Here is a 24,514-nt window from a genome sequence, read left to right as displayed (position 1 = left end):
TGGATGTTACACTATATGTCTGTTGTCAGCTGCCATGACATTTTCATCTTATACAGTATAATTACTGTATATATATAATGTTCTATGTGTTATAGTGTATTTCCACAATGTGAGAAAAAGAGGAAATGTTCTATTTATACTGTTATACATAAGCACATTGAAGTTCCCACAAACATCACAGTGATAACACATAATATGTGATAAACATATATAGCATACAGTGAGAGGAGATCACTGCTGAGCAGATACACTATTAGTCCATATGGGAATCATATAGAATGCAATATTGATAGTAGATGAGATACAAATACCATTTAGCCCACATAAACTTTCATTTGAACATCACAGGCGCACTCACAGCCCCAGGGATAATATAGGAGCTTTCTAGTGGCTTTCCGCACGATGCTGGTGAAGTTGAAGGCGGGACATGAAGTCATAAGGCATGCACAGACAAAGAAATATACAAACACCGCTGTCATCATGGCATGCAGCCCAACTTTGTTTCATTGATTTCAGCCAGTTGACCTGCCGTCTTTGCAGCGCGGAGGGTCGGATAAAATACAAAGCTAGTTATAGTTCACCCGATAGAAGTGTGGAGATAACAAGTTGGAGGAGTGAGACTAAAACTTTTATTCCGAGTCATGTGTCAGCGGTGTGAGTGGAGAGACACAGCTCGGGATGTTAAATGCGTCACATTCGGGAAAGTGGAATCAAGAGTTGGAAGAAAGCAGGATTTTGACAGGTAGGCTGTAACCACCTCTCTACTATTAATAACGTGCTATACTACTTTTATTTTGAAGCAATATGTCCAAACGCTGTTTATTTTCCGTGGCGCCAAAGTTTCTTTTTTTTTTTTTTATAGAGAAGAAGTCATCTTAAAGATAAGAGTTTCTCTGGCTTCGAAGTTAGCAAAGAAACATTTTCTCTCAAAGCAGGCACTGCGAGCTTTTATTGTTGTATAAAATGTGCTGTAAAGGTGGTTTGTAGGAGAGAGGATGTCTGATGCTAAATCTGGACTTTAAAGGTAACTTCGGTCAGCCACGCATCAGCAACAGCAAACAATACCAGATAGTACTGCAAAGTTTTGTTCAGTTCATTATTGTGACGATTAAAATGCTGGTTGCAGTGTCTGCTGACTGCCCAGTTTCAGCACAGCAAGGGCTGGACAGCGGCTGTCTGGAATTGTGTGTGTGTGTGTGTGTGTGTGTGTGTCCACATCAGTAAATCTATGTGTATGTGTGCATCATTTTGTGTCTATGCATGCGCATATTTACTGTATGTCCAGGTGCCTTTTGTGTGTGTGTGTGTGTGTGTGTGTATGTGTAATAACAGTTGTGTGTATTGAGCAATGTCCTAACCTATCTGATGGGTGGGGATTTGAGTGGACAGATGCACAATGTGCATTACAGCACAATCCAATCCACTGGACACGCAGGGTGTCTGACAGTGCAGGGGGGTGGGGGGGGGGCATAGGACATGTTTGCCCCGGGGCTGCTGGCTGGATAAACAGGGCACTGCCCCCATTAAACCTCCAGCAGTAGATAAACTGTGGACTGAAACAAATTGACAAATCATCAGCACTGCAACATTTAAGAAAAGATTGTGGGTGGGGTTAAAAAATGTATGTCTAAGTGACGTAAGTGATACGAATGGGACACGAACCCCTAGTCTCCTGGGTAAAAGTCCTGTGTTTTGTTTTACCCATTAGGCCACCCAAACCGAGCTCCAAATACTACTTTTTACCATTGTCGGTCTTCATACTACGTCGTCTTACAGCGGCGTGGTCGAGCCGCTGCTCTGCCTGGTGCGTCCCTTACAGATGCTAAAGGGGGCCTTGTGTGTTGGTTTCTGACGCTGAGGGCCACTGACCAAGTGTCAGTATGTTGACGAGTTGGGAGTGAGAATGGCTTGACATGTCATACTGATCTTGGATTATATTATGGACTGACATTATATAAATATTTCACTTTTTTCCTTTTTGTAACTTATACCCAGATCCAGTGTGAAACTGTGTTTCTCTAAGTCAGGGTTGTCAAACATATGGCCCGTGGGCCAGAACCGACCCACCAACAGATTCGATCAGGCCCACTGGATGACTTTGCAAAGTGTGAAAATTGCAGAGAAGTAATTAATTCCAATTCCAAATGTACCACTTTAATCTCAGAGAATATCTGAGTTATTTTTCCGTAAATTTACGACTTTAATCTTAGAAATTCTGATTTTTTTTTCTCCGAATATTACCCCTCTCTCCCAGGTCCCTAACATTATTTGTTTTCCTAATATGGCCTTAGAACGCTGTCGTAGCCGTAACATCAAGCTGATAAGAAACTCTGTGGCAGATAAAGTGCCTGATCTTTCTGGAGTGGTTTACTGGTCTGGCCCACTTGAGATCAAATTAGGGGGATGTGGCCCATGAACTAAAATAAGTTTGACACCCCTGCTCTAAGTATTCAACTTTTTTTTTTTTTTTTTATATCTTGCAAGAGAAGGCCGACATAAAATATCAATCATGGGTGGGAAAACAAAAGAAAATTGCCTTCCCTGCACTCCATAAACAATTCAGGCCACCCTCCCTTCAACAAACAAAAAAATCAAAATCAATCACCTTTTCTCGCCTCATCTTCCCCACTAGATAGTTTTCATACATTCCCTTACTGCATCAGGGTCTGAATCACTTTGTATGCAAGTTCATTAAGCTCATAACGAGAGTAGAAATGGTGAGTATAGACAGTGGCCAATAGCAGTATGTCCTCACAATACAAGCTTGTGAGGACAAACAAGAGACAGTATCACTCCACCTACGTCCAGGCTTGGGCCTCAGTGTGCAGTCAGACATCGTGTCACACGGTGTTCTGCACATAGAGAGCTCATTGTGAAGCACTGTTCAGAAACAGTTTAGCATAACAGAGACGTTCTGAGTCATAGTGGTAGGTGTTGTACTGTAGTCTGCTTGAAAAGATACAGACAAGTTCTGAGAACACTGAGGCTTGGATCATAATTTCTGAAGGCTTACATGGCAGAGTGCGCAGTCTGGTTTTACAGAACTGAACACAGCGCAAACAATGTTGTATAATGTAACGCTTACACTGCAGTTGACATTTGCCGGATCCTGTATATTTTTATCTCCTCAGACATCACGCAGACATGGTACTTTTTCAGTTGTGATCTGGATCATATGGAACTGAGATAAAAGACTGCATCCCGAGGCAGGCGACCTACATGCAGCTTGCATTTAAATGCTCAAATAGGAATGTGTCATTGTTACTGTGACACAACCTAAATCACGTCATCTCCTGGCCACTTGTCATGATTTCAGCGTTCAGCTTGTCTGAGCCAGTGCCAATGTGGAGGAGAGCAAAAGGAATGATGAAAAAAAAAAAAATAATGAAATGGTGTTACTTGTTTAGTTGATTCAATTTGGGTTTAATTTCCAAAACGTTTTAGCATCAGAAACATTCACACAATACAGCCGAATGCACATACAGGTGGAGAAAACTTTATTTATATGATATATATTTATACACACAAAGGCTTGTGCGTTCATTCCCTGACAGTGATACATCCAGCATGGCTGTGCCTCCCATAGAGCGTAATAGGCAGTTTGTGGGTGGGAAGCCAGTGAGGGATCATGTCCTTGTCACATATGGGTAGAGTGACCTGTTTAAGCGCTTCTCCTGCAGGTGAAAAGAAGCAGCAGGTGACTCGTGTATTTGAGGTGGCATGTGGCTGTCTGAATCTTCCCGAGACCAGCGGTGCGCCTCACCATCCTGTGAAAACCACGTATCTCCAACGTGTCAATTTTACAGCTTTGGGACAATATATTTTTAGGTAATCCAATGGGGTTTTTAAATGGTTTACTTATGTTAAAGGATAGGTTAAAAGGACAGTTCACCCCAAATTCAAAACCTCTTATCTGCAGTGCTATTTATCAATGTAAATGTTTTGGTGTGAGTTGCCCAGTGTTGGAGATATCGGCCGTAGAGATGCCTGCCTTCTCTCCAATATAATGGAAGTGGATGGTACTCTGGTACTCGGCTTGTGGTGCTCAAAACGGCAAAAAAATACATTTGAAAAATTCAACAGCAATGTCTACTTCCAGAAGTCATGACCTGGTTACTTAAGATAATCCACAGACCTGGTTGTGAGCAGTTTCATGTAGGAACTTTTTCTACATGAAACGTTCAATCGAATCACCGCGCAGAAGGAAGCGTACTAATGGACTCATGCTAGTGACAGCATGAGATATAAACATTAATAGAGCTCAACAGTGACCGCCCACTTTTTTAATGGCTCTGGTTCCTGAAGTGTTTTCCCCCCATTCAATTGTTCCATTGACGTTTCAAAATTGCTTATATAAAGATTTTTTTTGGGGGCATTTTAGGCCTTTATTTGTAGGACAGCTGAAGACATGAAAGGGGCGAGAGAGAGGGAGAATGACATGCAGCAAAGGGCTGCAGGTCAGAGTCGAAACCCGCGGCCGCTGTGTCGAGGAGCAAACCTCTGCACATGGGCGCGCGCTTCACCAGGTGAGCCACCCAGGCGCCCATATAAAGAGTTTTGAGGCTGGATCATAGACTGTCAATATTAAAGCGTAACTCTCGCCAAAATGCAACCTAGGGTCTTTTTGTGAATGTACCCGAGTCAAACTTTCGTTTAAAAGCATATTTAGGACGGAATCGCCACTTAAGATTTACCGTATTCTCGTTTTTTTGGGAGTGCTAGGGGCACTTTTATGCTAGCCTCAAAATAGCTATTTTTAAAACACTAAGAAGGCTCGACACAACATGAAACTTTGCTCCAAGTATGACCAGGGGCTCTACACCTTAACGAAAGCATTGAGAACATTGTTTGTGTACACAGAGTTTACTAAAAAGAAAGGTTTTGAGCAACTCACTGTAGCTGTTGTTCTTCCGGTCGCCGTCTATCGAGCCAGTCAAAAATAGTCGAGGGAGGAGAGTAAAGATGGAAAGCTCCAAAAGCTTAGTTCCATATAAATGCACGGATAATTTGTTGTTTTGTCGTTAGTGAAAAACAATATTGACCTTGTAGTTGAAAAAGGAGCCTCATATAAGAATGACATTTCCTCCTATGGAGTCCGTTCATTTGCATTCTGACATCGCCTATTTTTGACTGGGAAAATGGCGGATAGCGTAAACAACAACTGCTAACGTGAGTTGCTCAAAACCTTTCTTTTTAGTAAACTCTGGGTACACAAACAATGTTGTCAATGCTTTTGTTAAGGTGTAGAGCCCTTGGCGATACTTCAAGCAAAGTTTCATGTTGTGTCGAGCCTTCTTACTGTTTTAAAAATAGCTATTTTGAGGCTAGCATAAAAGTGCCCCTAGCACTCCCATTCAAAAGGTCATTTGACCGAAAATTCGTCCTAAATATGCTTTTAAACGAAAGTTTGACTTGGGTACATTCACAAAAAGACCCTAGGTTGCATTTTGGCGAGAGTTACGCTTTAATGGACAACGCATCCGGTTCGGCGAAGTGCTGCAAATGCGGAAGTGCCTTAAACCTGCATTCTATCTGAATTCCAGCAGGGGGCGACACGTGCAGTTGCAAAAGGAGGTCGGTTTCTATAGAAGTCTATGAGAAAGTGACCCACTTCTCACTTGATTTATTACCTCAGTAAACATTTTCATAATGAGTTTATGGTCTCAATCGCTAGTTTTAAGTCTTCTGCAACACAGAATGATGTTCATTTTTTTAATTATGGTCTCGTTGATTTTAAAATCAGCGATAAAGCAGGGGGTGTTTTAGGGCGTGGCTATGATGTGATTGCCAGTGAAAGTGTGTAAGGTAATGTAGAGTGTAAGGGCTACTCCCTCACTCCTCCCTCTTGTCTAAAATCGTCACATCCGCAACCAGGATGGCTGCGCCCGTAACGGCAAACTCGACGACGGATAGCAGATCTCCACAAACCAAAGGGTGACGTCACACATGCTCTGTCCATTAATATACAATCTATGGGCTGGACCAAGCCAACCAGCTATACAAGAGGAATCATCACCATAAAACATTTGATTCAGCGCAAAAAAAAGGCAAAGGTACAATACTAGTGTACAGAAACTATCATAGACTTTAATGGTAGAAGCTCGCTCTAGCCATTGGCTGGTACGGTAAACATTTCCATGGTAACAGCAAGTTGAACCAATCAGAGACGTCACTGTTACACTTCAGATTGTGGGTAGTGCAGTGTTTCTCCATAAGACTGCGAATAAAATGTGTTTTTTCTTAAAACAGGGTTGATTTCATACAGACTTCTAGCATTCCACAGGAGAGTTACAGCCCAGCCGAGGAGGACGGGCCTCTGGTCCATGAGTACCCTTCCTTCTGCGTGTTGTTACAGTTGGCGGGTGTAGTTTCAGTAAAAAGCAAATAGCTCTGACATGAAACTGCTCACAAGCAGGTCTGTGGATTGTCATGAGTAAGGGGGTCAGGATTTCTGGAAGGAGACATTGCTGTTGAATTTTTCAAATGTATTATTTTGGCGCTTTGAGCACCACGAGCCAAGTGCCATCTAGTTCCATTATATTGGAGAGAAGGCAGACATCAACAACTCACACCAAAACAATCCAGATTGATAATTAGTGCTACAGGTAAGAGGAAAAATATGTGATTTTAGGGAAACTGTCCCTTTAACATTTTTTTCAATCTTACAGTATTACCATACTTACATGTTCATATGTATATTTAAAGAATTACTACATCCCTAAACAATGCAATTCCAATGTGAGAGACGAGGGACAAAATGCACACGCTAATACCAGGCTTCAGCAGTTGGAGATAATCATGTGGTTATATCAGAATCAGAACCAGATTCATAAAAGGGTTTACTGTAGTGTTAATTTCGTCAGACGAGACGAGACTAAATATGTTCGTCAACGACCTTTTTTTCCATGACTAAGACGAGACGATGATGAGACTGCACCAATGTCCAAAAACGCTGACTAAGACTAAATTAACATGCATTATTGTTGACGAAAATAGACGAGACTAAAATGTTTTGCATAAAAATAAAAACTAAGATAAAATCTCTCTACATTTTTTGTCTACAATTGTCTCTACTTTTTCATCATGAGATAGAATATTCAGGCACGTTACGGGTAACCGAAGCATCGCTGCATGTGCCGCTAGTTAACACTAAACTTGACAGCAGGTTACGTTAGCCTAGTGTTAGCTGGTAGCTGGATTAAACAGGGTACAAATGCTGACAGCTAAACGGTGTAAAGTGTGACTGTATTTAACTGTAGGAGTCCAACAGCAGGACGGAGCAGTTGTCGGAAAAACAACACAGACGCACTTCGCTTGAAACTGGTGAGCCTCGTGGTGCATTCAAAGTTATTGTAAAATACCCATTTCCTATCTAGTGGATGTTCAGCAATTCACTGGTGAAATAAGTTATTGTTATAAGTTATTATTACATTATAAATAAATAATTTTGTTTTGATCATATGGCCTTAGCAATAAACAAGCCGTTCTTTAATCTCGCCAACAGTCGTTTTGTGCGCTCTTTTTAAATTTTTTTTTTTTTTAGATATATTGAGTTTTCTTTTGACTAAAACTAGACTAAAATGACGAGACTTTAAGTCGACTAAAAGTTGACTAACAAAAAAAGATATGTGAATGACTAAATATGACTAAAACTAACAAGGACATTTGGCACAAGACTAAGACTAAGACTAAATTAAAAATAGGTGACAAAATTAACACTAATTTATTGCTACAGTGAGTAACACTTACGTGGAATTTGCCGTGGTCATTAGGGGCTTTCCGACCGGAGGGATTTTTGCAGTTCTTAGAACTAAACGTTCCTAGAACACTTTTTTCGTCGTGTTCTGACAGGAAAAATTTGGGGATTTTTAAGGCCGCAGTAGCGTACTTTTTTAGCTCCTACTTCAGAGCAGGGTCTTTTCCCTTTTCCTAGGTGTACTTGATTGGTCGAACTTATAAGTCACGGCCACTGCCAACTCGGAACTTGCAGACAGAGCAACAACCAACAATGGGACATTTTTAACATTTTTTACCATTTGACAACGTTTTAGGCGAGATATTAACTGTTTAGATTTTGAATATAGGCAGTCTTGCGTAAATTGATGCCGAATTGACAATTTGCTTCAAAGTTTTCGGAGTTGAAGAGCTCCATGAAGTGAGGCGACAGCCAGCAGGCGCCTGCCCCGCCCTCTAGCTCGTCGCTCAGCCACTCATGCTCAGAGACCCCGCTGTGAGATGGAGGTCTCTCAGACCGCTCTCGTAAATCAGAGGCTTTTATTTCGCCGTTGACGGTTCATTTGTTTAAATATTACCACACACGTCCATCATAAGATTAACGGGAACCTGTGCTTAACTGTCTTTTCGGAGTTAAACTCCACAAGCGTGTCCTGCCTCCGTCACACACACACACACACACACACACACACACACATCCACAGCGCAGCAGGCAGAGGCGGGGTCTGTTCCGAGTATAATAAAGCCCCGTCTGTGTTGAGCAAAACATTACGTGAATTACTACGAGAATGGACGGAATGCAGAACTCGGAAAAGTGGACTGATGCGGAGGTGCAGGCACTGCTGGCCATGTACGGCCTCCTCCATGCTGCTTTGTTGTTGTTGTATGTGGCGCTACGGTCTAGTGACGATGCTATAAAGACCGTTGCCGTGCTTGCGTCACTCCTTTACCCCTCCTATCAGTCCCTATGGCCACTTGGCCAGTGGGAATGCAAACGGGAAAAAAGATTTTGGCGGAGAGTAGTTCTTAGAACTGCTTAGAAGTGTACTTTTCCTCTAAAAAGTACAAGTACTATCCGATCGGAAAGCACATATTGGTGCATACAAAAACAAACAAACAAACAAACGTATTGAACATTAATAAGAAATAACCAATAAATACAGAAACAAATATATAAAAAATAGCTGTGTAGCATAAGAAAAATGAGGCTGAATGGGTTGAATGCAGTAGTATCTAGTATATATTATAAGTCCTTATTAATACGGAATTCTCTCATGTATTCACGAGTATTGTTGACACTTTAAAAATGTGGACCTATCCTTTAAAAATATATTTCACATTCTAAATGAATTCAATTCAGAACCACCCAAATGTGGAGATACATGGCTTTCACTGGACAATGACACGCAATGATTTCCACTTTTACGTAGCAGAGATTCATTCTGTTGTCAACTCATGTTGGTGCAGGCTATTAGGAGTTCTGAAAGAGATAAGCTCAGATGTAAGCAGCAATAAAGCAGAAGGCAGGAAGATGTGAAAGCAGACTGCTAATAAATAGGATATGCTAAACAGCTCCAGTAGTAGGATTACAGCTCCATAGGGGCCTGAGTCGGTTGGAAGGCTGTCGATACCAGACGGAGGTAGACAGACTAACACCTGAGCAAACTGTTCAGGTGTTGTGGTTTGTTTTTGCTCTCAGTGGATCACTGCTGTCTCTCTCAGATGAAAGATGTCCGTGAAGCATCAGCAATAGGTGTCTCGATGACAATCTCTCTTGTCCTTTCCTTCAGCTGGCTGCCGACTGAGCAGTAATACAACGAGGCTTACAGCAAAGGAACACAGGAATGGAGGATGTGAAGATGCTTTTGATTACTAAACCTAAGAATTGGTTGTGGAGCTCTGAGCTACCTGCGGAGTCCTCAGGAAGAAAATCCTCTGGTGGGCTTTAGGAGATGTTCTCATGCTATTTGAGGGATGAGGGGGGACTATCAAAACATTACAGACTTGGCTGAGTTCACTGTTGAGCCGTTCATCTGCAAGGGATGATGAGCAGGCACTTTCTTTCAAGTCATGTTGTCCATGTTTCCTGCATGTTTCAGTGTACAGCTCTAAGTAATTATTCTTCCCCCACGGCGAGAGACTGTCCACCTCCTTCTTATAAATGGATGCAAATGCAGCACAGCCCTAGAAAAAGGCATATATGTTTCTCTTTCAATACAATACAAAAGCATTAAGTTAAATATTTCTATTTAAAAGTGTGATATTGTGTGCTTTCCATGATACTCTGCTTATGCCTTGTGATGCCTTAAGAGCGCCACTTCAAGTGAGTTGTTATACAGACCAATAATTGTTACGCAGCTTGACAGAGCATTGCAGGAGGTACAGTCTGATGCTCCGGCAGCAGAGAAGGGGAAAGAGCAAAACATTTGCATTTAAGAGCAAGAGCAAGGCAGCAGGAGAGGAGAGTCAACCGTACAAACTGCTGTCTTTACATCAGGAACCATACTGCCCCCTTAGAGATGGACCGGACTAGATCAGGTACAGTAGACTGTTTCACTTTTTGTTGTAATTATAATTTTTTAACTTACCAATGCTTATACAGGGATAGGAAAAAAAAGATTTTGGACATCAGCCTAGCAGTGCTATATGAATACTATTTCTTTATGACCTTGTGAATTTGAATGCGGGCCAGTGGGTGCATTGTTAAAACAACAATAGTGAGGGCCAGATAGTTCCTGAAGTTTTTATCTGTGCCTGAGCCAAGGGTGAAAAGCTGCAAAAGGTCACTTTTGTTGAAATGTCTGCAGGGTCAGGGAGCAAAGGGAATGTATTTTTATTTTTTTTTTATTTATGTGGCAACTAAATGCTAATGTGTGGTGACTTTGAACTGGAAAATATTGGTTTGATTTCCTGCTGCTACCTTAATAGCAGTCTAAAGTTCAAATATGGACTTTGGAGCCCATTCCCAAATGAGGCCCTCTTTGGCTATGGCCATGCTTCCGAGTGAATCTACTCGACAGCCAAAAAAAACCCAGAGTAAAGCTACTCATTCTGGTGACTGAAGGCAGTGGGTCTGATCTATTTTCCTTTTTGTGCATTACTGGGTTTCATCCAAATTGGCTAATTAAGGACACTCGTGTCCCACAGCAGCCTTTGCACGTTATCTGCAGTCAGTGACCTGTGCAGTTTGTTGGCATCCAAACACCTCAAACAACATAAAAGTGCTCCGTCAAGATTGGGGACAAAAAAATGAAAAATATGTGATTAAAAAAAATACCTTTGATGATGGATTTAATTTAACTGTGCAAAGCAAAAAAAAGCAAAAAAAAAAAAAAAAAAATATATATATATATATATATATATATATATATATATATATATAACCTTTTTTCCCAGCAGCCTCCATGTATCTAATCCAAGAGGTAGGCATGGTTTGTCAAATCATTTTTAAATGAATGCATTTATTTAGACCTGGCAAGTGAATTAGCAGATGTATACAGGAAAGAGAAATTGTGTTATAATCTTTCCATATTCTCATTTGTCGTGCCCATGCCTGTCAGCAGCAGTTAGATGCAGACTAATCATTTCTAATTGTATGCTTCTCACTGCCGCCAATTTCAGAACTAACCAGCAAACTGATGGTTAGTTCTGTCAAGAAATGTGAGTGATCATTCCTCTTCCTCCGCTACTTTTGGCCCGTCCTCGCCCTTACTGAGGTGAAAAAAGCCTAATCTGTTCTTGTAATGAAGAGAGAATTAAAATTTGAGAAAGAAAGCGAGGTAGAGGCACTCTTTAGTGGACCCATATGTACACGTGTATTTAAACGTGCATGTGAATGCGTGTGCATTGCTGCACGTCTGGAGGAAGTGCGAGATGTGTTGTTGTGACATGCCTTGTCTTCCGTTCTGTAGAAAAACAAAGACAGTCGCTGCTGGATCCAGACAGCATAACTAATTAGTCCCGAACACACACGCGAACACACGCACACATATGCACAGACACACATATGCTCAGCGTGGATACATGCGGGAGCCAGTGAGTAGGATATGATGTCACCTCCATAACCATAATTACCCATCATAAATCATGTGGTGTGACACCCTGTCACAGAGTGAATGGGTGTCCTATGTGCCAGCCAGGGATGGCTGCACTTTACTGCTGGGTGCCGCCGTGCCACCATACTACAGACTCGCTCCGACTCAAGTGTGTGTGTTTTGACGTTAATTTTTTTCACTCATCATAGCCTCCTGAATGATACAAAGTGTTCCTTTATGGTTCCTTTGCTATTGTTTAGTAACAGTCACACAGTGGGGCTTTTCTCCTGGTAGTTTGTCTTTTTGTGACTTGTACAGTTTGACGTAAAGTTAAACCGATGGAGATTCTTACTGCATTTTAATTAGAGCATTATCACACTAAAACGATTTCAAATGGATGCAAAGACTAATGCAGTTAGAGTGCTGCAGGGATGACGTATACTTTTGTAGGCCAACCCGGAAGTTAGCATCGCCCTGGCTCCCTCGACAAAAAAGCCAATGGGAGTTTTTCCATTGGATTTTTGGATTATTGCAGAAAATAAGCTCTGTAGCACACAAACATATATGATACTTACATGTTTTGTTCAGCAAGATAATCTTCATGAATAAACATCACTTTTATGATTTTTGAAGCGTAAATGTAATCGGCAGAAGTTAAAAGCTAATGTAGGCTATAACAAACTACACCACGGTCGCATGACTTCAACATCACCACCATTTGCTTCTAACTTGTAATTTCATTTTGTGAGTTTACCTCTTGTACAAAAGCCTTTGCTCTTAGCGTGAAAAGTTTGAGTTAGAAAAGTTTGCACAAGTGCCAGTGTGAACATAACAAGGCTGTAAAGGCTGACTAGTGAGCAGATGGGTTTCCTGGTTCGGCGTGATGACAACCTCTGTAGTCTTATTTAGCCACTTGTTAGCAACCGCCTTTTTTAAAACACGTAAAAGCTTCAAAGTTCATGAGCGGGGTATTTACTGACTTATGTCGTAGAACAAAACGATGAAATCTCTTAAGCTTGGTTATATTTCAGACATCCAAAAACCCATTCAAAAACCCCAATGACTTTGAGATGAGCAAATTGGAAGTGCAAAAATCATAACTAATTCCCAGGTTTTGGGTTAAATTCCTGCAGCACTCTGTTTGGTGATATCCCAAAATGTTTCACAGGACATATAGTGGCAGCAGTACGGTGATTTTTTTTTTTTATTCAGTAATTACATTGCAGTTACTAATCCCATAGACTTGCATTGCCAGACCTTCCTCCACAGCGCTGCTTAGGAGGGTCTGGCTACTCCACACAGCATTCCGGGGTGGGTGAAAAACGTGCTCTGGTTTATTGGCATTTCTTTAAACTAGTGCTGTCAGTTAAACGCGTTATTAACGGCGTTAACGCAAACCCATTTTAACGGCGTCAATTTTTTTATCGTGAGATTAACATTCTTTTTTGGCCTAGCAAACTTTGTAGTTTTTTTCACATGCTGTTGCAACAACTAGTAACGTTAGAAACACTACAACACCACACCGGATCTAGCTAGACCGGAAACAAAACAACAGGCACGCCGCACACACACTTGTTTGGGCTTGCGAGCCGGCCAAAGAGTAGTAGGCTAACGTTACGTTTTGAGTGGATGGAGAGTGCGAGACGCCGAAGATTCTGAATGGAAAGTTTACTTTTAAAAAGTTGCCAAATGGTTCCATTATAATTCCATATGGTTCCAATAATACTCAGCAACTTTGACATATTTGAGGTTCCATTTGTTTGCTGTCTTACCAGGAGTTTGATGGAGAGTTGATATCAATTTGCACTCAGAGAACAGACTGCTGCTGAACGTGTTAGCTTAGCTCAGTGGAAGCCACCATGTAGCTTTGCCTACATTTGGCTGATAAGCCTAGCCTGCGTGCTGCGTTTGGTTAGTCAAAGCGGCTAAGCTAACGTTAGCTGTTGATAGTCAGTAAATACCTTAGACTAGCTGCTTGTTTAACCACAATGTCATGTTTTCTATTTCTACACATGTTAAATACAGAAGACGTGACGTGTTGGTGTGGAGGCTTCGGAATTGTGACAGAGCTGGGCTGAATAACGCAAGTCGTGTAATGTAAGTAACTTAACCTAACCTTTGTTGTTTTTGTTAGTAAATTAGTAAGGTAATGGAGGTACTTTTTCAATGAGTAATATGTAATGAGAAATCAATGACATTTTTCAAGTGACACTGAGTAGTAGTACATACATACATATTCATACAATACTGTGTGGAATCCAATCAAAATGGCACATGCAAATTAATTCAGTTTGAGTACTTTCTTCATCAAATATTAAATGAATTTTGTTTTATCATGTACACTAAAAGGTGAATAAAATTCTGGCTGATATCGGAATTTTAATAAAAGGCTTATATCAGTACATAAGACTCAGCGATATATCAATGTACTGAATAGTATGTGGCCATATTAGTAGATGTGTACTTGTCCTTTGCGCCTATGTGGGGAAGTGTCCTTGCTTTATGGAACAACAACACTGGGAGTTTTCATTCCCTGTGGATAGGCACACATGTAACACACACACACACACACACACACACACACACACACACACGCACGCAAGCAAAACTGCTGATGGTGCTGAATAGAGCAGCTTCCCTGTCACTAAAGCCCTTGAAGTGTGGAAGCAGCTCCAGCAGTCCTTCTGCTGTTTAAGTCAAACTAACACCTCCTCCCCTTCTTCTCCCTGTCTCCTGTTCCTCCCAACTCCCTTTTTGTTCTCACACTAATTCAGTGCATTAACTTGACACTGTTGTGACTTTCATCTGAAACAATACTGCCAAAGTAGTTGTATAAAATGTAAATTTCCAAACAGTTTATACGTTTGAGCCGCCCTGAGATGATAAATTGCTCTCTTTCTCCCAAACCACAGACTATGTGTGCAACCCCCTGCCTCCTTCCCCTCCATCTCTGCCTGTGTGCCTCCACCCCTCTCTGACATATAGACTCATGCACATCCTTCTTTCCTTCAAACACACTGCTCTCCTCACATACACTGCATCTCACACACCCTTGATCAAGTATACGCCAAGATTCACCGAGCTATATTTGTCTGCTTCTTGCGGTGTTTTTTTGCTTGTGTAATCTTTCCTTATATAAGTGGACTGGAGGCAGGCGGGGTCATTACATCTGATACAGTGCACTCAGGAGAAGCACTCGGGTTTTGTTTGTGTGTCACGGCTCGTCTAGACGCTGATCAAGGCCGAACATTGGCATACTTATGAGACTTGGCACAGAGGCTCTTCAGAGTTTCGTGTTTTGTTATTTTTGTTGTTTGTTAGGAAAAGCAGGAGCATACAGTCTGGGTATGAGCAGGGATGTAGGTAGCTGATACAGATAAAGGCCAGAGTGTGTGACCTACAGTACATCATCACGAGGCATGCAACTGCCAATAAACACAATTCAATTTTACCTCCTCTCACAAGCATCTCCATCTGCTTTTATGTCATTATTAGGTTCTTTTGCACTGCCTAAAATATCTCAGTTCTCTGGACTGCTTCAGAGTTCTCTTGAATTCAAAGTTCTTGTGGAAGTATTTTTGTGGGTAAGATTAATTTCTAGTTTAATCATGTGAGAGTGTTACCATAGGCCTTGCTAAGTGTGTGCCAATATTGTAACCTAAAAACTGGGGTGTACTTTAGAGTGCTGATACCCGAAGTGAGCCCGACGGGTTGGGCCGGGTTCGGACAAATATTGACAAATGATGTTCAGGTTGGGTTCGTCCTACTTGACAGTGCGTAAAAACTCTTTTTAGTGAAAATATAGTGGATAAAAAGAAAGAATGATGGACCTACTGTCTGTGTTGGGCTACTAACAATAGCCTGTTGGGGTAACACAAACTCAGGGCTTCAGCTTACATGAACTGCGTCGGTCTCGGGTCGGTTCGGACATAAAAACAGAATGCCTGTCGGGTTCGGGTCGGTCTCGGTTCTCTCGGACTCGGGTCGGGTTTGGACAGAAATATGCAGCCTGAGCCGAGCTAGTGTTCTTGTCTGAAAATGATCAAGTATCACACATAAAATCTGCGACACACATGCCTAGTAAATACAAATGTGTGTCAACTTTGTGAACTTTCACTGTTAAACGTGCTTTCTGCTGCTAGTAGTCTCTCAACCAAAACAATGGATTGTAAACACGGACTTTTGATGATGTTGGGAAGTTGCGTGGAATTATGGGAGTTGTAGTTTTTATTGTTAAACACCTTCGCTGGTTAGAATGCATCTGTTCACGGATGAGTTTACCCATTCAAGTTTATTCACGTTACGTTTAGTAACGTTTATTCATGTCATTCTAATAAAATAGCTGCATTTTTTTTTTTTTAACATAATTACGTTTTTCTTGATTCGATCTGTATTGGTAGCTGACCAGTTAGTTAGTGAGCCAGCAAGCTAACATTAGCCAGCAGCTAAAACCACAGTAACTATCACAATATATTTCACATGTCAGTGTCACCTTTTGGATGGTTTCAACACCGGGCGGACGTGGTTTGTTGTAACGCAAGCTAGCTACTCAACGAGGCTGAGAGACGGGTGTGGGTGGGGATTGCCGGGGGAATCTCCGGCCGGGACGGCGAGGACGGTTGATGGCCGTTGTGCAGCAGCAGAACATCTCCAAGCTGCCCGGAACGATCTCCCCCTTCACTTTTCTTTAATCTTAACTATTTGTTTTGGTGCTTAACCCACCTTTTGTCGGATTTAGCTAACTGTAAAGACAGCTAAACGCGAAGGGGGGAGAAATTCGGCAGGGAGGACATTTTCGGCACGAACACCGGTAGCGCTAACGGAGACGTAGCTAACATGGATGACCACTGTTGTGACTTGGATCTGGGTCTGGGTCTGATATGGTCTGTTTCCCGACGCTTCATTAAACTGCCGTTAGCGTCGTAATCACCCGGCACCGACGTTAAGTGCTGTATAGTACTTATAGTACTGTATGGATTGCTGTAATGGTGGCTGGCTGTTGGCTGGCTATGGACTAACGGTAACTGGCTATTGCTACATGTCCCGGCTGTGTTGTCAGTGCTGCTCTCATCCTGAATGAAGTCTCTTTGCGCCGGGGGAGTGAGGCAGACAGACCGAGGTGTGCTAGCTGGCTAAATTAGTATTAGATTAGTCGTCTATCTATACAGCTAACGTTAACATTACTGGTGAACTCATTTGTGGGTTAGCCCAGCGCTGCTTTTATTCGTGGTGAAAACAATCATGCTACTAATAACTTTACTGTCTTCTAAATTCAAATGTTAAATAGGTTTTAGTTGCTTAACCCTCCCATATATCTCTAAGAGTAAGGAGAGGAGGAGGAGGAAAGAGAAGAAGAAAGTCCTCTCCTCCTATGCTTTTATGCATCAAGTGGAAGGATATATTTTCCAGATGGAAAGCTCTATAAGTGTGCACAGGCACAGTGTGAGGCACAAGGCAGAAAACCATGTAAGTAAAGTGAGAGAGAGAGAGAGAAAGAGGTAGATGAATTTAGAGAGAGTGTACATAGGAAAGGGAGAGAGAGAGAGAAAGAGGTAGATGAGTTTAAAGAGAGTATACAGAGAGAACATCTGTAAAAGCCATTTCTGTATAAGGTAGGGAGAGGAAGAAGGGAATAAAGATAAATGTCCTGTGACATTCTGAAAGTGGGCCAAACCCGGTTGTGTTTAAACTGATCCATATGGAGTTTGAGAGAGAGAGAGACTTTATCATTTTAATACAGTTTGAAATATAGCAGTACAGTATTACAGTAACTGGTGTGTGTTGGTTTTTGAAATACTAGGTTTTGCTCACTGTTTTGGCAGTACTGTTTCTGATTAAAACTTAGCCAATATAGTATGTGAATAAATCCATACAAGAGCGAGACAGAAGACAGAACAAGACAGAGCTTTTCTAATATTGCTCCAAATATATATATATATATATATACACACACGCACACACACACACACACACACACACACACACACACACACACACAAAATATGGCCAAAAGTATTTAGACGCCTCTTTTCCCATTGTTTTCTTCTTTGATCTGGTCTGTTTTTGGTAACCTGATGAACCAGAGGGTTTGTTACACAGCGCCATCTGAGAAGCCATCATTGGAAACTGTTTGAGAAAGGGCAAGCACTTTAAAAAAAATACCTGGCAGGTGATTGGATAGACCATCTGTCTGTCTCCACCATTGTCGTTTTGAACAGTTGCGGCCTTCACATCGTATACATATCTATGCTGTCACACACACACACACACACACACACACACACACACACACACACACACACATACACACACACCTAAACCACGCCCGTAGCTGCCAGTAGCTCCTCAGCAGACAATAATTGGTTCGGTGAGCTGGTAGTTCAGACACAAACACATTACTTGAAGCCTGACAAGATGGATAATCCAACTGCCGTGCAAGGTAATGTTTTTGGGCCCTTAGTGCCAATTAAGGGAACTCTTAAAGGGCTCCAGCAATTTAGCATTGCACTTTCATTAAAGATCCCCTCCAGACATGTTTTAAAGGTCCCATATTGTAAAAAAGTGAAATTTCCATGTCTTTTATTCTGTTATAAAGCAGGTCGAGTTGCTATATAAATACTGTGAAAGTATCAAAATGCTCAATTCACAGAGAAATGCACATAGCCCTTATTTAGCCCGTATTGAGAAATGCAGAAACGCATCACCCCTCTCCATCTCTATAGTGCTGTGTTAATCGCTATAGCAGCACGCTACCCACTCTTCACAGCCAGCTAGTCTATCTAACAGCTTGAACCCACACAAAACTGGTGGACTCTTAGCAGTGTTCAGTAAAAAAGTGCTATTATCGAAAAAATATTTTCACACTGCCACCCGATGCAGTAATTTCCAGTCATTTGCGTGTCGTGTTTGTGTCATTCAGTTCAGTTCAGTTCAGTCAACACAGTGAAAACAATGAATGTGAAAACAGCCATCTAGTGTCAAACTCTGCACAGTGAAGATCAAACATCCAAGTGAAGTAACAATAAGCGAAAGACGTCCTTGAGTGACCGGCTGCTTAAAGTTAGGGATACTTATTAGAGGCAGGTTTAAAAGCCGCAGAGACCAAGATACTAACCAAATTAAGACTTTTAGTTTATAGTATGGGTCAAACTCCCAAAACAGCATATCCTACAATTTCCATAATGCAACTCAATAGTGTATTTTGTTACTCTCTTTAGTAAATGCCCACTTCTTTCAAACTCCATGCCCCAGGTTTGTAGCCTAATGAAGGTGTTTTCAGAATTTGCTGAAGATTTGCTTCGCATTTGGCCTGAACACACCTTTAGGCTACATCCACACTACTACCACCACCCTTTTCATTTTAAAACGCATACCTTTTGCTAAGTTAAAGCCTCGCATCCACATCATCCGGCGATTCTGAGCCCCTAACACTGAGACACTTGCGTTGCATTTTACGATAAGATAAACCTTTCTTGATGCCCAGAGGGGAAATTCAAGTGCTTTAGTTTGGACGGGGAGAAACGCAGACCGAGAGATGATACAGACACAACTTGTTTCAGTGGAACATTTGTACCCCGCAAAAGAAAATGTCACATACAATATTAAATGAGTTAACTGTTCACACAATACAGTAATGTGAGCTAGCTGAATACATGGTTAAACATAATTTACTCTTACCATTGTATCGCTGTGTGTATTTTGTCCATAGCAATCCCCGCCAATCGGTCCCAAAACGTCCCAGTTAGAGAGTAAATGAAAAACATATTCTTTGTAAATCTTTACAATCATTCCCCAAAAGAACCAAGCAGGCTTGCCTTGTTGCACAATCCAAATTTTGCATTGTGTCAAAACTTGCCATTATCAGCGTGTAACGTTAGCTTGCTAGCTCAGAGGTTGTTCTTTCTGTTTCCCGTAGCGAAAGGATTTTGACACACAGATAACAGCAGAGGAGGGTCAACTTCAGGTCATCCAGACTAAACGTTCAGCAATCCCCAATGGGTTTAATGCTTGGATCGCCACATACCTTTGGTCATATAAAGTGCATGGTCTCTTTCACGTAAAAATACAAAACCATTATATGTAAGGGTCCCACAAAAAGCTTGAGTTGGACCCATTCAACCTGCTTCAATATGGAATAATGCACTTTCCTAAAGCATTCACATCACTAAAATGTAGAACTACGGATAGAGAACCTACAGAAGACATGCTGTAATACAGCAGTAGAGACATGTGTTATGTGGCTATTCCCTTGCCATTAGTATTGTACTGCTCTGGCCAATAGATCACACATAGTAGAGAGAGGTAGTAGAGGCCATGTTTGACCCCAGATTCTCTAGTTTCCATAGCTCTTAATCCCATGAGATGATTCTGTAGTGGTTCCCTCCCCTCCTATACCTTCTCCCCACCACTTACCCACCAATTTTTACAGTTCTTTTTCATCTTAAGGTTTGATGAATCGCATTAGAGATTCCTGCTATATTGGAGAGGCTTGTATAACAGTTTGAGCTTTTCTTGGTAATGAAATGTGAAGTGGGTGGACTCGGGCTTCGCCATGCATGTGTGAGAGTTAATGTAAACCAGCTATACTGTCGAGGGGAAATGTGATTTTTGGCAGGCTAAGATGTGGTTTGCAGTCTCCATCTTTTTCTCTCTCACACGCCAGCTGGGGTTAGACGGATATGCGTTTTTGAATGCCAATTCTGATATTTTTCAGTCTTTAATGTAACAATGTTTCAATGTCAAAAGATTCGCTACTGATGCAGTTCTTATAGGTGGATTAGCCACTCTGAAGGCAGGGTTAATACTCCCACACTAAAACTTATTTCTGACATAGTTTTGACAAGTTTCATCATGAAAATACTATAAAATAATGCCAAAATATACACACAGTCAGGAATGATCCCATCATGATGATAGTGATTGGCAGATTCTAGGCAGACAAACTATATAGGAAGCCTACACTTTGTCTTCTTCTCAGTTCATCTCTGTTTCTTTAGCTTTTATTGCCCAATGTCATTTCTCTTTGAAGGCTTCTGTCATCATTCTTTCTGAAAAGCTGAAATGTGATACTTGGGTTTTGTTGTCAGAGCTAAATTGGTATCTGTACCAGCTAGTAAAAATGGAAACCATGTAATTTTAGCAAAAGAAATTTACAACCTTGGGAAAAGTAGTTTGACAAAATGATCTAGGTCCACCTAAAAAAGCTTGAAAACTCTGGTAAAAGCCAATAAAAGTTAAGATTCTTTTGTGAAAAAGACAACAACAACAACTTCAGCTCCAATGAGGTTGTGACGGTTCTTCTGTACTTAAAGATACCCTGTGGAGTTTTTTACTTCTAGTAGCATCATGGAGCAATTCTTTTGAATCCCTATTTTATTCATACTGGGTTTGCACAAGACCAACCTGGCATAGCGACACATATTCCTGCCTTCGGTTTCACACTATTCTGCTGATCAATTGATGTGGTGGCCCAATGTGAGAATGTAGAAACATAATGCACCAGCAAACGCACGCAAGAAGATGGCTGCAAGCTAAAAAAACATAAATGTCAACAATGTACGATTTAGAATTTAAAAAGGAGTGCAAATGTTTTTTGAAGAAGAAATATATCTATCTATAAGGATAGTGGAACAGAGGCTAGCCTAAATAGGGGTTGGGACATTGACATAATGTACTCAGTGGCCAACCACTGTACTGTACCAAAAGAAATCCCTGTTGGCCCCAAAAGCTTTTTCCACATAGACAGCCTTCATAAAGGTCTTATGACAGGACATCTTAAAGGGCAGACAAGGTTGATTATTACTCTGTGTTGTGGAAATTAGCATTTTAAGCTAATATTTAGTACTTGGTAAACTTGATGTTGGTATAGATGTCTATGACATCACAATGTAATGTCTATGGCACATGTTGGTGGGGCCACTAGGATGACACTAATGAGCAGGTGTCATGAGTGGCCCAATGGAAGTAAACCAGAAAGCATTTTGGAGCGTACGCTGTGGGATCAACCATAAACTGGAATGAATGGACACCATCCTGGAACACAATATGCAGTTCTCATATTGTGTACTTGCGGAACACCCAAGACACAACCCACTAGCTACCACTAGCTAACCCACAGGTTCCTGTGTGAATCAATTGATTTATAAGTAGTTAAAGTTGTCAAACAGGATTAAAATATATATTCTAGTATGTGCAGAATGAGGGGCTTTCCTGTCCTTTTCACCTTCTCTATTTCCTGCTCTGATATCTTAGCTGCCATAGGTAAGCTTGGACATACTTACAGTGTGACTTTTATTTAGTGGGGGAACTGTGTGTTCTGGAGAGAAATGAAGCCCCCCCCTTCCTCTGCAACAGCATACAGGCCCATACAGTGTAATCCACAGGTGGAGACCACCCTCACTGATGGCACACACACACACACACACACACACACACGCACCTGGACATGCAGTAAATATGGAAATGCATAGACACAAAAATATGCACACATAGATGTACTGATGTGCTTTGCATTTCTATGCACTAATGTGGACACACACACACACACACACACACACACACACACACACACACACACACACACACACACACACTGGAGTGAAAGGATTCCTTGTTCTTTTATCACAGTGAGGCCTCCCTGGATTGAGATGACATGGCAAGTTTGCTAATGTCAGAGAGGTTGTCTTCTACTATTACACACACACACACACACACACACACACACACACACACACACACACACACACACACACACACACAAATATGCAACCCTAAATGCCAGCAGCTGGCTCACCGATAAGACCACACACACTCGCTCATACACACATGCCGCAAACTGAGTCACAATAAAGACTGCTGATCCCTATCACAGAGCCGCACACACCCTCAGCGGTGCCATATGGGGAGCAGCGTTCAGGCCTGTGTGTGGGATCAATGGGAACACTGGTGGCAACTGCAGTGAGCTCTGGAGACACATCGTTAACCTTGACAAAGAGACATATAGACAGACAGACAGACAGACAGACAGACAGACAGACAGACAGCAGCGGGAGTGATTGAGAGTGAGACACATTTCTGCTTCCACAGATTTAACAGTACAGTGGAGGGAAAGTTGTCATACAATGTCTCTGATACAGTTCTCATGGTTTTTATCTTCTCATTCTTCTGTTTCATGCTGTAAGGTCTCCTTCACACAGTGTGCAGTAATAACTGGGTCATTTCCACTGTGGGAAACAGAAACGAGCCCATACACAACCCATCCATTTTCCCTCCTCCTGTATTTGTTCCTGTCGTCCGTCGCTCCCACTGTCTGCTTCCTCTCTCCCTCCTTTTTCTGGCATCCTGGGGAAAGTCCCAGTCTCTCTCTCTCTCTCTCTCTCTCTCTCTCTCTCTTTGCATTCCTGTACTGAGTGGAAGGCAAGGACCCCTTCACGCTGCAGGAATTCTGCTGTTTGTGTGTCAAACTGTGGGAGTGGGAGTGGGAGTGGGAGTGTAAGAAAATGTCTGTTCTTTTCTAATTGCACCCTGAGTGTTGAAAGTGGTCTGTGAGAGCTGTGTCACTAAATATAACAATGGACAGTAAAAGGCAGGAAGCTGCAAATATGTTGGGGTTTTGCATTGTCTGTGTGTGTGTGTGTGTGTGTGTGTGTGTGTGTGTGTGTGTGTGTGTGTGTGTGTGTGTGTGTGTTGTGCTCAATTGCTTCTACAGCTGCAAGCCCCTTACAGCCCCAGCGTAATCAGTACACTTCAGCTGCACAGTTCTCCCACTTAGTGGACTAAAGCCATTTTGTCTTGCTACTTTCCTTACTTATGTCTCAATTTAGAGTTAAAGCACACTGGAATATATTACCATTATGTTTATTACACATATATTACAGATTACATATATTATTAATGGAATTAATTATTATGGATAGCCCTCAATGTAAACTATTTTCAATAAAACCCTTTTTTGGGGGATTTTACAAAGGTGCACATAAAGGTTGTACTGTAGTACAGACAGTACATGATGGAGTTGTGATTAATAGTTGTACAGTGGTGGTAGTAGTAGTAGTAACAGTGAAGGAGTAGTATTAGTAGTTGTAATAGTAGTCGTAGGAGTCAAGGAGGGTTGTAGCGATAGTAGTACTGTAAGACTACTATTCTCTACTAGTTCTAGCAGTTGTAGTAGTAGCAGTAGTAAGAAGAAATAGCAGTAACTGTACTAGTAGTTATATTTTAGTAGTAGTAGGTAGGGCTGTGCAATTAATCAAACTTTGATTGAGATTTCGATTTTGGCTCCTAACAATTACAAAGACAATGTAGTCGAGAAAGGATTATTTTGTTTTTCTTTTATTTACATTTTATGTATTACTTGTTTTTAAAAGATGGTTAAAGTGCACTGCAGCATTTAACCTTATTTTGTGTTTATTATTTAATACTATTTAAACATTTGAATATATTTTAAGGGGAATTCAAAAGGTTCAACTGGAAAAGTAGGGAAATTTCACAGTTCAAGGTGTTGATTTGTTCAACTATTTCACTGCTTTTTAAGTTCAATAAATGATGAGAGGCAGTGGTAGTAGTATCAGTAAAGGGTTCAGGGCCATTTGCGATAATAGAATGCCTAAAAATCTGTACATAATTTGGGAAAAACATAGTTTCCAAGTAAAAGAAATCATCCTGTAGCGCCTACATCCTTTTTAATTGTAAATAAATGATACCCAAAAGAACATTTACTCAATTATATTAGATTTCTTCAGGGAATA

At 41.3% G+C, this 24,514-nt stretch overlaps 1 long non-coding RNA gene across 2 annotated transcripts in view; it reads left to right on the top strand.

Annotated features, from left to right (window-relative positions):
* Positions 1–346: 346 nt before the first annotated feature.
* The window catches only part of LOC116041309, a 111,820-nt gene continuing 87,652 nt past the window's right edge, over positions 347–24,514 (top strand). The window contains exons 1-2 of one of the 2 annotated variants that reach the window (XR_004102906.2): positions 347–742; positions 13,794–13,865. This is a non-coding gene — a long non-coding RNA (uncharacterized LOC116041309). Of the gene's footprint in view, positions 743–10,071; positions 10,273–13,793; positions 13,866–24,514 lie in introns of those variants that run through there. The other variant, XR_004895426.1, reaches the window with a different exon arrangement.

This window comes from Sander lucioperca, chromosome 16 (assembly GCF_008315115.2).
Source record: "Sander lucioperca isolate FBNREF2018 chromosome 16, SLUC_FBN_1.2, whole genome shotgun sequence".
Lineage (NCBI taxonomy): Eukaryota > Metazoa > Chordata > Actinopteri > Perciformes > Percidae > Sander > Sander lucioperca.
Note: the sequence above shows the minus strand (reverse complement) of the source record. Positions and strands in the feature narration are given on the sequence as shown.